We start from the raw sequence: 16,397 nt of genomic DNA on the forward strand, positions 1-16,397 counted from the left end.
TCTAGGTTGCTTCCATGTCCTGGCTATTATAAACAGTGCTGCTATGAACATTGGGGTACATGTGTCTCTTTCCCTTCTGGTTTCCTCAGTGTGTATGCCCAGCAGTGGGATTGCTGGGTCATAAGGCAGTTCTATTTCCAGTTTTTTAAGGAATCTCCACACTCTTCTCCATAGTGGCTATACTAGTTTGCATTCCCACCAACAGTGCAAGAGGGTTCCCTTTTCTCCACACCCTCTCCAGCATTTATTGCTTGAAGACTTTTGGATAGCAGCCATTCTCACTGGCGTGAAATGGCACCTCATTGTGGTTTTGATTTGCATTTCTCTGATAAATGAGTGATGTTGAGCATCTTTTCATATGTTTGTTAGCCATCTATATGTCTTCTTTGGAGAAATGTCTGTTTAGTTCTTTGGCCCATTTTTTGATTGGGTTGTTTATTTTTCTGGAATTGAGCTGCAGGAGTTGCTTGTATATTTTTGAGATTATTCTTTGTCAGCTGCTTCATTTGCTCTTATTTTCTCCCATTCTGAAGGCTGTCTTTTCACCTTGCTTATAGTTTCCTTTGTTGTGCAGAAGCTTTTATTTTTAATTAGGTCCCATTTGTTTATTTTTGCTTTTATTTCCAATATTCTGGGAGGTGGGTCATAGAGGATCCTGCTGTGATGTATGTCAGAGAGTGTTTTGCCTATGTTCTCCTCTGGGAGTTGTATAGTTCTGGTCTTACATTTAGATCTTTAATCCATTTTGAGTTTATTTTTGTGTATGGGGTTAGAAAGTGTTCTAGTTTCATTCTTTTGGAAGTGGTTGACCAGTTTTCCCAGCACCATTTGTTAAAGAGATTGTCTTTAATCCATTGTATATTTTTGCCTCCTTTGTCAAAGATAAGGTGTCCATAGGTGCGTGGATTTGTCTCTGGGATTTCTATTTTGTTCCATTGATCTATATTTCTGTCTTTGTACCAGTACCATACTGTCTTGATGACTGTGGCTTTGTAGTAGAGCCTGAAGTCAGGCAGGTTGATTCCTCCAGTTCCATTCTTCTTTCTCAAGATAGCTTTGGCTATTTGAGGTTTTTTGTATTTCCATACAAATTGTGAAATTATTTGTTCTAGCTCTGTGAAAAATACCATTGGTAGCTTGATAGGGATTGCACTGAATCTGTAGCTTGCTTTGGGTAGTATACTCATTTTCACTATATTGATTCTTCCAATCCATGAACATGGTATATTTCTCCATCTATTAGTATCCTCTTTGATTTGAATGTTGAGTTTTAAGCCAACTTTTTCACTCTCCTCTTTCACTTTCATCAAGAGGCTCTTTAGCTCCTCTTTGCTTTCTGCTATATGATGGTGTCATCTGCATATCTGAGGTTATGGATGTTTCTCTCAGCAATCTTGATTTCCGCTTGTGCTTCATCCAGCCCAGCATTTCACATGATGTACTCTGCATGTAAGTTAAATAAGCACAGTGACAATAGACAGCTCTGACAAACTCCTTTCACAATTGGAACAAGTCCATTGTTCTATGTCCATTTTGAACTGTTGCTTCTTGACCTGCATACAGGTTTCACAGGAGGCAGGTAAGGCAGTGTGGTATTCCCATCTCTTTAATAATTTTCCACAGTTTGGTGTGATTCACACAGTCAAAGGCTTTAGCATAGCCAATGAAGCAGAGGTAGACATTTTTCTGGAATTCTCTTGCTTTTTTTATGATCCCACAGTTGGTAATTTGATCTCTGGTTTCTCTGCTTTTCTAAATCCAGCTTGAACATCTGGAAGGTCTCAGTTCACACACTGTTGAAGCCTAGCTTGGAGAATTTTGTACATTACTTTGCTAGCGTGTGAAATGAGCACAACTGTGCGGTAGTTTGAACATTCTAGCTGCATACCCAAGCCACCATTAGAATATTTACCTTCCCCTTTCACTCTGAAATATTTAAGAATTGAATTATCTGTAAAAAGGTGATGGTTTTCATATTTGTAACAAGAACACTCATAAAATTGTTTGCAAAGAACTGTGAGCTCAATAAAGTTTTATTGAAAAAAATGCTGAATTTAAAGATTAGAGAACAGGAACTCCCCATAAGATCTATTTGTCATAAACTTAACCCCCCAAAAAAAATCAGCATGAAAAACTCAGGATTTCATGAACCTTTCATTAAAAAGTACTAGTTATGAAGACCTTTCAGGTTTTTCATTGTTTAACCCATCTAAACTTAACCATGCTTTATGTCACTAACAAGACGATAGCAAAGAATTTCTCTATCAAAATTTAGAGCACCACTCACAAAAATAATTACAGCATATTATTTATACTTCTTCGTACTTAATTTTTTGCTCAGTTTCAGCAAACATATTACTATTAATAAACCATCTGAATGAATCAATTATGTCCATGATACCAAAACTAGAGGCATAAGCCATTTGTCATAAGAGGACAGCATGTGGGTAATTCAATATAGAATTTTAAAAACTCAGTTAAGATTTAAGGTTCTTCCTTAAGAATGATATAGCAGTGGAACAGATAGAAACATCACCTCTAAAACCATCTAGTGTTGGTTTCCTAGTATACTTCTTGAGGCCTCATTAGAGTAGCAAAGAAAACAAGACAATAAAATTCTGCTTTAGCCATCATAGCTGCTGAAATGGAGGCAGCTGGCATTTCTACAACCAGTGTTATAACATAGAGGGATTGTGCAAAAAGGTATTCTCTTATTAGTCAGTCTCTTACTCCATCTTATTGGTCTTATAAACATTAGATTTTTTTAAATATTTTTAAATTAATTCTTATACCTTTTCCTTTTTTAGGCTGCCCTTGCACTGCATAGGCTTCCCTGATGGCTCAGATGGTAAAGCATCTGACTGCAATGTGAGAGACCCAGGTTCGATCCCTGGGTCAGGATCCCCTGGAGAAGGAAATGGAAAACCACTCTAGTACTCTTGCTGGGAAAATCCTGTGGACAGAAGACCTAGTAGGTTATGGTCCATGGGGTAGCAAAGAGTCAGACATGACTAAGTGACTTCACTTGTACTCCATGGCATGTGGGATCTTAGTTCCAATTCCAGGCATTGAACCCATGCCACCTAAATTGGAAGTACAGAGTCTTAACCACTGAACCACAATGGAAGTTTCATTTTATAGTAATTTGGCTAATGTGACTCATAGCTAATCTTAAAGAATAATGTTGAACAGATTTAACTCTGCTGGGACTCTTTTTGCCTCTCCAGGGGAATTTATTAGTTTCCAAAGTATTGCCCAGGCCAAATTTCTACCTTGATTAGGAAAAAAACTTGGCATATAGTCTCCTAATCTTATGACATATCTGTACTGAGGTTACTCATATATCTAAATTGGTTCCAAGAGACAGCAAAGATTAGAAATCACATCGTGAGCTTAATTAGCCAGGTCATTGATAGCAACTGAATAAATTGATGGTAAACAAAGGAATAACCTATGTTTTATTTAAATAAAAACTGTTAATTCAACATATATCTATTAAGAGCCAACTATGTGTCAGACTGTTCTAGGCACTGGAAGTAACAGGACAAAACAGACAAAAATCCTGCCCTGAGCTGTTTGCAATTAGATGGAGACAATCACAGACCTTAATACGTTCCAGGCACTCTTCAATCAGTTTTACACATATTTCTTACGTAATTTTATGAGACGACTAGTATTATTACTTATTTTACTTAGTACCAATCTGAGAAACAGTATAGATAAGTTTGCCACGGCAACATATATAGTGAATGGCTCCAGAGCTGAGATTCTAATCTAGGCAGTCTCATTTCAGATGGATAAACACAGTAAATAAACTCCAGAGTGAAATAAAGTTAATAATTTTCAAGTTCTAATTAAATTCCTGGTGATATTTATGCCAGAGGAAGAATTACTTCTGCTGCTCTAATAGAAGGGATAACATTAATATCATCCATTATAATAAAGCCTAAGGAAGGAAAAAATAGACATAGTTTGCTAGTCAGGCTTATAGAAATCTCTATCATTTATAAGAGCAGACAAAAAGGTCTTGTGAGTCCACTAAGGCATGATTTAAAAGCCTAAATTCTGAAGTGATGGTAAAAGAGGCTCTGAGGCCATTGCTCAGTGTTTTCACTTCTAATTTATACAAAACTATAATGGGCTGATTTATTTAAGTTCTCAGACTTCACAAGGTAAGGAGGAGAAATTTCAACAAGGAAAGGATTCCTTAGACAGGAAAATGGAGAACAACAGTGTAGGTGACAGCATGCCACTAAGAAAAGAGTAAGAAAAACAAGTGTATTATTACAAGGAATAGCACGCAAATTCACAAAGATGAACTTATTAACCAAGTCTTCTTCTAGTTCAACTGTCAATCTTAAAATATCAGATTAGGCAGGTACAGTTTTAAAAGGCAAGAAAAGAAGAAATATAGCCATATCTTCAGGTATTAATCATGGGATAAAGAGAGAGAAAAAGGGAGAAAGAGAGAGAGTTTTGCTGGTGCTTCTAAAGTAAACTATCAAATACTACTTTGCAAAGGACAAAAGTGGTCATATTTTGCTAAATACAATACTGGACCAAAGGTCAGATTAAATAAATCAAAGTATATCAATCATGCATACATTCATATTTAACACATTTAAGCATTAAAATGATTATTTATGTTAGCCTCTAGAAGTAGTTACATAAAACAGAATATCATATCTTGATTGCTGAATTGGGTCACAACTCAAATGGCACTTGCATCATGGGTACCTCAGCCCTTACCAAGTATCTATTACAACCTTCTAGCTGGAATTTCTGCTGCAGCCTGAAAATGTTGGAGTGAGGAATCTAACTCTAGGAGATGAGAGGTGCTTCAATAAATCAAGGCCTGCCCTGGGAAACGTGAGCACTATGTACATTTTCATTTATAAAGGGCTAAATATGTTTTTTAGGAGATGTTCTCCTTTCAAGTACACAACAATTAACTATTATTTACTTTGTGCTTACATTGATATTCTTTCCCCACGGTTAATTAAATGAAAAAGAAAGGAAAAGAGAGGCTGAATCAGAGCATAGTTTGTTAAAAATGAATGTGCCAAAGAAAAGGGATTTGATTCCAAGTTTTGTGTGTGGTTAGGAGCCAATTTCGGAGAAGGCGATGGCACCCCACTCCAGTACTCTTGCCTGGAAAATCCCATGGACGGAGGAGCCTGCTAGGCTACAGTCCATGGGGCCGCTAAGAGTCGGATACGACTGAGCGACTTCACTTTCACTTTTCACTTTTCACTTTCATGCATTGGAGAAGGAAATGGCAACCCACTCCAGTGTTCTTGCCTGGAGAATCCCAGGGACGGGGGAGCCTGGTGGGTTGCTGTCGATGGGGTCTCACAGAGTCGGACACAACTGACGCAACTTAGCAGCAGCAGCAGGACCCAATTTATTGGACTAAATTACAAACCACAAAATTGTGGTTTGCACTTCAGAAAAATGGCAATTTTAAACTCTAGACCTTGTAATAGGTGTCAGTACTGTATCATGTTGACACACTGCAAATACTAACTCCTGTTTAAGACTTTTATTAGAGACCTAAATCCAACATGAGTCAAAAATAGCTGTTTCTTATCTTGGGATTTCAGACATTCAGAGTACTTTTAAATATACTGTTGCCATATTCTGGGACAATGTAGCTATATTATAAGAGAGGCATTTCTTTTTTTGAGTAAGATAATACTGTAGTGTAACATATGTGAAGGAACTAAAAAAGCTGCACAAAATAAAATGTTGCTTAAGGAAAGACTAAAAGCCAACAAAACTTTTAAAATACAATTTTAATATAAAAGATAAAACATTTACTGAATCACCTCTGAATTCAAATCCTCTTGACACATGAGAAATGCATGTACAAAAAATGTCCTGCTGATATTTTATTTCTCAAAACTATTGAAAATATAATTTTCCCTCTCTAGTTCCGATGCTTTCAACATAGATTTTGTTAAACCCATATTTCCCATTCTGCATGATTAATATGCACTAATGAAATATCTTTGCAGAGGAAACAAATACTTACCATTTGTTTGCAGTGTTGAACTATGCTTTGTTTTTCTTCATCTTAATATTGATATGTATTGAATTGCCTATTAAACTCTCCAGTGACTTGAGAATTAAATCCATATTACATATTCTTTGACTGTGGAACTGTATACATATAATAATGCTTTTCTAAACCTGTTCATATTTAACATTTGACTTAAACACACAAAACAATGCTTAGTACGCAGATTGTTACATAGTCACTGAATTTTCAGTGAAAATCTAGATAACTAGATCTGAAATCTAGTTATCATTTTGCTGTGTCGTCCACACTGTCATAACTCTATCTGGATACCATATCTGATTGCTGTTTCCTTATGGTTCCAAAATGAAAAAGACATAAACATTACAATTTTCAACAGGTTGAGCTAATTCTAAGCCTGAAAGACAAAATGCAGTGAGGCAGGACTTTAGTTAAGTATTCATGATCAACACCAAGAGAAATAGAAAGATAGATACAGTTAAGAATAGAAGGAGTTTTACTTCTTTTCACCCATTTCGTACCTCTCAGACAGTTATCTTAGTGGATTCAATCCCAGGGAAATTTATAAGAACCTATATCACACTATTTGTTTTTCTAACAGCTTGTTCATTTACTTCCTGTTGTGTCTTTTCCCTTCCACTTTGAAAATATATATTTTAATTTGTACTCAATATGTGATAATCATTTTGAAAACATTTCTTACTTATGGTTACTTAGTAAGTCAAACTATATGAAATTGCCTATATTTTACCATTTTAGAACTATACACTATTTTTGGTAAAACAAAGTAAACCTATCTTGCCAGATTCTACTAAAGACAAACCACTACCTAATAGTATTTTACTTGACTAAAAATTCTGCCTCTTGCTTGGCTGTGCACAACGTTGCAATGCAAAATCAAACTGCAACTTAAGAGTAGCTTCAGACAAGCGTCGTATCTATTACTGCCAAAAAATTGTACACCAGTTTATTGATCATTTTCCTTTTTGTCAAAGCAGGGAAATAGGTACCATTAACTGAGGAAATCAGTCCTGGGTGTTCACTGGAAGGACTGATGTTGAAGCTGAAACTCCAATATTGTGGCCACCTGATGCAAAGAGCTGACTCATTTGAAAACACCCTGATGTTGGGAAAGATTGAAGGCAGGAGGAGAAGGGGACGACAGAGGATGAGATGGTTGGATGGCATCACTGACTCAATGGACATGAGTTTGGGTAAACTCCGGGAGTTGGCGATGGACGGGGAGGCCTGGCGTGATGACGTTCATGGGGTCACAAAGAGTCGGACATGACTGAGCGACTGAACTGAACTGAACTGAACTGAACAAGAGGACGAGGCTACTATCCATAAATCTCTAGTACACAGTGTGTCTATCAGAAATCAATAATGTTGACTTTACCACACAATCACTCGATAGTATGTGATTGAAGGGTGCAGTCAAAAAAAATGGTCATGTAGTACAATATACGAAGTAGGGAAGAGTGACTAAAAGGACCTAAAAGAAAGAAATACTGCTCGAAACATGAACTAAGGCATATTACTAAACAATTGGACATACCTATTTTCTATAGCAATAGAACAGTAGCAAGAAAATGAAGAAGAGTATGTTGTTTCAAAAAAAAAAAAAGTGTCTCCTAGAACAGATGTTGCAAAAAAAAAGAAAATGGAGGGAAAAGCCAAAATCTTTGTGATGCTCTGGAAATAAGTGCCCCAAAAGCAAACCGAAAGTACAAGCTGCATGTAGACTTACAGTCAAAGTCTAGACTTAAAGTCAAATTTCTGATCAACTATCATTATGCTCCAATTCATCTCTCTCATTTTAGTCCCTGTAACAATACCTGAGATACTCTACTCTCAGGATATGGACTACTGTGTGGATTGTCTTAATTTTCAAATTTAATTCAAAGCCTTTATGAACCAATGTGAATCTTTTCAATTCTGTCTAGATGTTGCTCAAATGATTGTATGAATTTAAATTAACAATGGCCGCAAGGCTAATCTTAGCCACATCACAGGATGTTAAATCCTATGAGAAGTGTGGTTAAGGTCAGAACTCTTTGAAAAAACAAATATTTCAGCATGACGTTTTAACAATAATATGTGTATTTCACCATACCAGAATATCAGTGGAAAAAAGTCAGATATTTATGGCACATTCCTTCCCTCAACAAAAGTTGTTTGCATTTTTCCTGTTCTTTAAACTAGAAAATTTATTCTAGAAGTGTTTCCTGATGAGATAATAATCAATCTCTACTTCTTTTTAAAATTTACATTTACTTGGTACTGATTAGTATACTTGATTTTAAGAAAGGGTAGGAATATAAATTGTATCGATTTCTTCATTATGAGAGTAAGCACATTACCAAAAGGTTTTATAAAAATTTGGCAGAACTAATGTAAAAACTTACTCATTACTAATACACATATTAGTGATATGATATTTTGGGGCTTCCCAGGTGGCACTAGTGGTAAAGAATCCACCTGTCTATGTAGGAAACATAAGACACAGGTTTGATCCCTGGGTTGGGAAGATCCCCTGGAGAAAGGCATGGCAACCCACTCCAGTATTCTTGCCTGGAGAATCCCATGGACAGAGGAGCCTGGTGGGTTACAGTCCACACGATTACAAAGAGTAGGATACAACTGAAGTAATGTAGCACAGCACAGCTAAATATGATAATTTATATTTAATGAGTATACAATATTTGATATTCACTTATTTCTGTAACCATTGAAAAAGTTGGAATTTGTGATTTAATATTTCTGCTGAAAAGTACAAAGTAGTCTATTGTAACACTGATACTTTCAATAAGTAAAAAAGGACAACCAAAGGGCTAAATGAGATTTTGGAACTCCTCATTGATTTCTTCACAATGGTAATTTTTTTTTATCTAACAACCATAATACCACAATACTTAGAGCCCACCATTTTCCAGGCAATTTAAATACAATATCATTTAATCTTCAGTTTGTGTAATAAGGTAAAGTTCTATGGGGAAATGTGTACTTTTAAATGTCTTAGAGCTGGAGGCAGGACAGTGACCAAGAATATATCTTCTCTTGAATGAGATGAAAACCTCTCTGCCAGTGACTTTTTGTAAACAAAATATTGAAGGCTCAAGATTTGCAAAAATTTTCTCAAGAAGGTTCATGAGTTCCATGGGTTATTTGTTTGCTATTTTTTCTCAAATAGTAATGTAAGCCTCATGTATGAAAGTACAACAGCACAATGAGGTATTAATCTTATCAAATTCTGCAAGCCTGAAACTTGCCTGCATCAATGTTGGAGCTTAAGAGTATCTGTGTACATATAGGCTGTATCTACTTCTTTGTAGCCATCTCATTTCAACTAATTTTCCATTGATGTTAGTGTTACCATGCAAATAAAAATGAAATCTGAGAGTAAATATTCTCTTTCTATCAACCGATTATCCACCCATAGCACGCTGTCAACATGGCTTAGCAAAAAGCAGGTTCAAAGAGTCAAAGGACTTGGTCACACAAGTGGGGAGAGTCAGGATCTACACCCTGGTTTTTCTTACAAATGCTTCTTTATGTAGAGCTGCTTAAGGCTGCATGTGAACCAGTGTTAACAACTGACATTGAGACTCATGTTCCATATGAGGGTAGGCTGCATGTGAATTAGATTATTAAGCAGCCAATTATACTAGCTTGCTTGAGATTATAGGATGTGAGACCTTCATTGAGTCCAGGACAAACTTGGATGGTTGGAAACCCTCAAGACCACTGATATAATCTATTCTAGGATTTGGGGTAAAAAAAATATGGGATTAGCTACATGCACTTATGGAAATTATTGTATATCATCATGAGATCCAGTAATGTATTAAATCAACTTTGTCAGTGAATGATCATAAAAATATTCCAAACTACAAGTTGTACATGGCAAGTTCAAAACCATATAAGAACCTTAAAGTGCATTTCCAGCAACTGAATTATTATCTATAATAACACATTTCTCAGCAGTTTCACTAGAACAACAGAACCTTATTAAGTACTAAGCCAAGGCCTACAAATCTGCAATCTAAAATGAAAAATTAATTGTTCTAAAGTGTAAAAATTCTATTGCTTTATTTTAGCATGATCTCACCCAACTTGCTGAAAGAAATATCACATGACTTGAACTCCTTTACTCTTGTAAATAACTTTTAAATTGTTTAATTATAATTATAGTTTAATAGCATTTGAAGAATAACTGTGTAAAGCTGGGAAATATCATCAATGAATTGTTCTAGATATTTGCTAAAATACAGACTATTTGACATACTTCAAAGTATTTGGTTAAGTTGTAAGGCAATATTTCTTTAGTGGCTCAGATGGTAAAGAATCTGCCTGCGATGCAGGACACCTGGGTTTTATTTCTGGGTAGGGAAGATCAACTGGAAAAGTGAATGGCAACCCACTCCAGTAGTCTGGAGAATTCCATAGACAGAGGAGCCTGGCAGGCTATAGACCATGGGATTGCAAAGAATCAGACATGACTGAGTAACCAACACTTTCATTTTTAAAAATAGGATTTCAATAATTTATACCCCTTTTATGATAGTGTTGCCTTTCATTTGATTAACAGTTTTTTTTTTCTTTTTTAATCTTTGCTTAGCTATCTACTATATCTGAGTTATGATGTCTTCTGGGCAAGTTAATAGTTTATGAGGAATATTGTATATAAGAGTTCATGCTGAGAGTCTAAGTTCACTTTGGATGTAGTGAACTTGAAAAATTCATTGCTAGGACAATAAAATGTACAGGTGTAGAGAGATCCCAGAAATATGCATACTTCCTGGTACTATGGTAATAGAATTTTGGAAAATTTGGGTCACATTGTTATTCAGAAAATCGTCTCAGACAGACCAAAGTTGAAGCCCCATAATGACCATTGCTTCTGTCCCCAGATTCACTGCATACTCAAGATCTGTATGCTCATATTATGAAGCTACATTAATGAGGATAGGGCATATATAGGTTCAATTACCATAGGAAATGATGGAGCACTCAGACAAAAAATCTGTTACATATCAACAAAAGTGCAAGTTTATTTAATTCCTTATCATTTTCAAAGAATAGTATTTTATATTTCTGATAAACATTTTGTCAATTATAGTTTGATGGAAATATGACAGAAGAAGTATTCATTCTTATAGATTTTCCTGGAGAATAGTAGTATTTAATTTATCCACTGATAAAAGTAATTTTTATTTGAAGACTAGTAATCAATGACTGAAGCTATATACCATATCCTAGCAAAAATCTAAGATTCTTGTCCTCATCTCACCATGATTACTGATGATACTGATTTTATCCTTTATCTCCATTATCAAGGTTAACAGCCCAATGATGACTACCATTTATTGGATTTGTTATGTGCTGGAATCTCTAAAAGTTTTTCATTTAAGGGCATTTACAGTATATAAAACAAAATAATATGGATCTCTGTGTCATCTCTATTTTAAAGAGGGGAAAAACAAGTTTAGAGAAGCTAAATAAAATCTCCAATTTGAGAAAAACAAATATGAACCTTAGGCTTTTGAACTTCAAAATTCATGCAAGAGAGGTGTAGGAAACATCTCATTCTCTAATTATATGGCCTATCATTAAGATTGTACTAGTATTGCTTGTATTCTTTTGGTGTCTTTAGTAGTAAATACTGTTGTTTAGAAAACCTGCATTATGTATAATTTTAAAAAATCTGCTAAAGCATTCATATTCCCAAGATTTTACCATAAAAAATAAAACATTTTTTCCATTTCTTCTCCTTTTTCTTCCTTCTGTTTCTTCTTTTTCTTTTAATAAGTGGTGCTAATAACCTGTTTGGCTAGATGCTGTGGAGCTCACCTAAAGTAAAGAAGTTCAAATATACACACGGCTAAGAAATATTTATAAGGTTAGTACTCAGGTACAGATGACAGAGAAGTTTCCCCAGTCATTTCCTTTCATCTTTTTACTAGTTATATATGACAATGGGATATACTATTTTACAAGAGAAGGTGCTTATGTCCACACTATTCCTATTACAGACAACTCCATAAAATTCCAATAACTGAAGTATTATTTATTTAATCATAACACTTAGATAATTTAAATTCCTCTAAACATAGACGATAACTACCATGAATAGATCACAGCATACACAACATTTTATGTTAGGTCTCACAAAAATTGCTGAGCATTACAACTGTTCTACAGGTTATATAAAATAATAAGAACAGATAATAGTTATATAATGAAGGGAACAGATGTTTCCTAACCTCTTTCTTTTTCCATGGTAAAATTTACTGGGACAGATTAGAGAGGAAAAAAATGGAGAAAGAAGAAAGAGAGACAGCAGAAGAGAAGGAGGATGTAGATGTTTCCCGTATTTCTATAGTCAGTAATATTTTTGGGATGACTTGGTTCCTAGATGTAATACACATTTATGGAAAACATCCTAATTGGATAATTTTATAAATGCCAAATTTGAGCAGACTGAATCAGAAGACCTATATAATTTAGTAAAATTAGCCCCACCTGTTTCATTTCTTTATGGAATTTATCATAACCTCCCAAGTAGGTACAAAATATGTATTTCATCCTAAAATAACATGCTTAATTCTTATTTGCCTTTGAAATCACATCATCAACATATAAGTGCTTGAAATATATTAAAATAAATTAAATCTGTTTAATTATAAATTATAGGTGTCCTCGTGTTAGAAATACACATAATCTGAGAAATTTCAGTTTATAGTTACCATAATTATGATATTTAAAAATATATTTTCATTTATTAATATTCTAAATTTTCAAATTTGAACAGGTTTATTTTAATAAACTATGAAAAATACAAGGACATTAAGAATTTACCAATCAAAAGGTAATATTCGTTTTCTTCCAAAAGGGAGTTGAAAAACTATCAAAATGATTTTTAGACCTTGCTATGAGGTTATGACAACTGAAAATCAACAAACATGCTATCTTATGTTTTATAAAATTCTATGAATTGTTCATGATGAGGTCTAAGACAGCTAGATTAGTATGATAAATAATAATAATATTTATGTAACAGAAAATTTTTCATAGCATAGCAAGTAGTCAACAGAGACCAACAAATGATTGGATACTCCATGACAGATACATAATTTCAAGCTCTACCATGATGCTAATTCATAGTAAGAAAGTTAAGAAAACACATTATTGGTAAATCTATAGATGACACTGACTTTTAAAATGACACCTAGCAGTTGCTTATGACACCTAGTAGTTGCTTTTTTAAGCAGGTCTAGAATATTGATTTTTATCAATGGAAGTTTCTATTCACAAAATGTAAGAGTTTCATGGAAAACAGTCTGACAATAAAGACATTTGTTTTCCAAAGCATTTATATATGTTAAAATGTATACATTGCCAGGTCATTCCCTAGAAATTCTAATTCAGTAGGTGTGGAATAGGCTTAGGAATCTATACTACACGATGCAACTGTTCTGCTGAAAATCCTTTTAGAAACCCTCATCCACAGCAGACATTATTTCCATCTTCACATGCTTTATCATTTGGGCATTGTGCAAGTCCAATCGATAGAGTGATTGAAATTTAAAAGTTTATTTGACGATAAAGATGTTAAAATGAAATTTTGTCTATACAAAATATACATTTTTAGTAAATTATTTGATCTCTATACAAAAATTATTAACATTTCCAAAGTTATACTTTCCTAAGTATATTACAAAGGAGATTAATCAAACATTACAATATTTATAATAGAGTATCTTTTCCCTCAAAAGTTACACATTTTCCTTGACATTGTGTACACTAAGAAGTGTGAGAACTTTTTATTTAGAAATTCACAAGAAGGAAAACTTAAAAATACCTGACTCTCATATTGGTTATGGCAGTGGTGACTTAGGATCTCCTGATGGTAGTAAAACTATGGACTTATTTGTTAGTTTACAGGCCAATTTGCATGGAGATGATGAAAACTTATTTGAAATTCATGGACTCTTCTAACTTTGAGCACAACCAGAGGGGAAATGTGCTTAAGCAAACCTGATTTGAATATGAAAAATTCAAAAATTCACCAGGCACATGACATACCTGATTATGTCAACACAGAATCAAACAAGGTACAAGTTTATATTTTTCAATTTGGTTATTTACCATAACTCTGAAGCTCATTTTGTAATGACTGTCAACCTAAATGTTGTGAAATATTTATAAAAGAGAATATTCAAAATATTCATAAAAGAGAATAATAGTTTGTTCAGTCTAGACATATAATATTTTTGCTTAAAAAATAATGGACTAGAAAGTGATCTTGTGTTCTTCGTGGGACAGGTAGTCAAATCTCTGCTTTCTGAGCTAATAATTGCTAAAAATTATCTTGGAAATAGTCATCCAGCTGCTTTACAAGACTTTAGGAGTTGGAAAGCCTATTACTTCTTGTGATAATCTTTTCCTTTCCACTTTAGGATAAATCATTTATTTCTAATAAAACACTATGGCTGAGATTTAAGTTCATTTTCTCAGATCCACAAAAAGATCTGAATAGCTAGTCAGTCTCCTATTTTAAAATAACCCTTCAAACATTGGGACCAAGCCTATCTCCATCTCTTCTTAGCTGTGGAAATTGGAAAGTAATAAAATTACACATATGTTCAGCATAAAAAAAATACAATTTTATTGTACTTTAATCTTTAAGAATTTTTGTTTGTCTTACTTCAGTTCATCCTCAAAACAACCCAATGAGGATACTTTTTAAATCAAAAATTTTGTTTTTTTTTAATTTTCATTTTATATTGGAATATAGTTGATGAACAAGCTTCTGTTAGTTTCAGGTGTAGAGCAGAATGATTCAGGTATACATATATATCTATTCTTTTCAAATCCTTCTCCCATTTATATGTTATTATACAGTTCTGAGCAGAGTACTTTGTGAGATATAGTAGGTCCAAATGAAAATATTTTAATTGCTGTAGGCCAGTTTGTTATGTGTCAGGTGATGGGAAAACACGTGACTAAAACAACTCACCTGTTTACATCTAAGTAGTTATAAAGGTAAACTTAAATGATAAGCATTAAATACTTTTAAAATTAATAAAGCACTTCTCAAATGCAAGGCTATAACATAAGTAATAATATATCCACTATCACGCTATTCCTCATTTCACTGAATTGAAGAAATATTCACACACATTGAGATATGGTGAAGTCAGCTTGGCTTACACATGATCTGGCTTGAACTAGAACAGCCTGTCTTATCATCTGTCAACATGCATTGTACATTTGCCTTAATCATTAATAAAAAGGATGCATTTAAAAATCAAAATGGAGTAACTATGGTTCAGGCATCCAGGATGGAGCCGAGGGGTCTCTTCATTTTCTGCCATTAAAGTAGTATCATCTGCATATTTGAGGTTGTTGGTATTTCTCCCTACAATCTTGATTCCAGTTTGAGTTTCCTCCAGCCCAGCATGGAAGTTAAAAAAGCAGATGTACTCTGCATAGAATTAAATAAGCAGAGTGACAATATACAGCCTTGTACTTCTCTCCCAATTTTGAACAAGTTGGTTGTTCCATGTCTGATTGTAACTGTTGCTTCTTGACCTGCATATAGGTTTCTCAGGAGACACATACAGTGTTCTGGTGTTCCCATCTCTTTAAGAATTTTCCATAGTTTCTTGTGATCCACACACCCAAAGGCTTTAGCATAGTCAACGAAACAGAAGTAGATGATTTTCTGGAACTCCCTTGCTTTCTCCATGATCCAAAGGATATTGGCAATTCAATCTCTGGTTCCTCCAACTCTTCAAAACCAAGCTTGTGTATCTGGAGGTTCTCAGTTCACATACTGCTGAAACCTAGCTTGAAGGATTTTGAGCATAACGTTGCTAGCATGCGAAGTGAGCAAATTGTATAATAGTTTGAACATTCGTTGGCATTTTGGCATCCCTTCTTTGGGACTGGAATGAAAACCGACCTTTTACAGGTCAAAGTATGAGCACACAATTTTTTCGTCTTTCCAAAAAGCCCTAGATTTAATATTCTACCAAATGAGTAGATGGAGTTGCTAACTACTAGCTCATTGTCAGAGGAACAAATAAGTGTGTCCCTTAGTGTATTCTTTATACATTAACTCATAAATCCTTTCCTATAACTTTATGAGTTTATGAGGAAACTAGGGCAAAGAAGAGTAAAGTAACTTGATCAACAAGATCTAATAAGAGCTAATAAGTGGCAGACCCAGGACCTAAACTGAAGAAAACCAAACCCTACAGTTTTCAAGGTTTTTGTTAATGGGTAAAGCACTTTTTAAAGTACTATACTTTTAATATAATAACACAGGATCAAAAACTCATTAATTGCC

The 16,397-nt window shown here is 34.3% G+C and overlaps 1 protein-coding gene across 1 annotated transcript in view; it reads right to left on the reverse strand.

Annotated features, from left to right (window-relative positions):
- Positions 1-16,397, reverse strand: part of MDGA2 (MAM domain containing glycosylphosphatidylinositol anchor 2) — a 534,959-nt gene that overhangs the window by 332,294 nt on the left and 186,268 nt on the right. The gene's annotated exons all lie outside the window — the stretch shown is intronic.

Source organism: Bison bison, unplaced genomic scaffold (assembly GCF_000754665.1).
Source record: "Bison bison bison isolate TAMUID 2011002044 unplaced genomic scaffold, Bison_UMD1.0 scf7180017864259, whole genome shotgun sequence".
NCBI classification, from domain to species: Eukaryota; Metazoa; Chordata; class Mammalia; order Artiodactyla; family Bovidae; genus Bison; species Bison bison.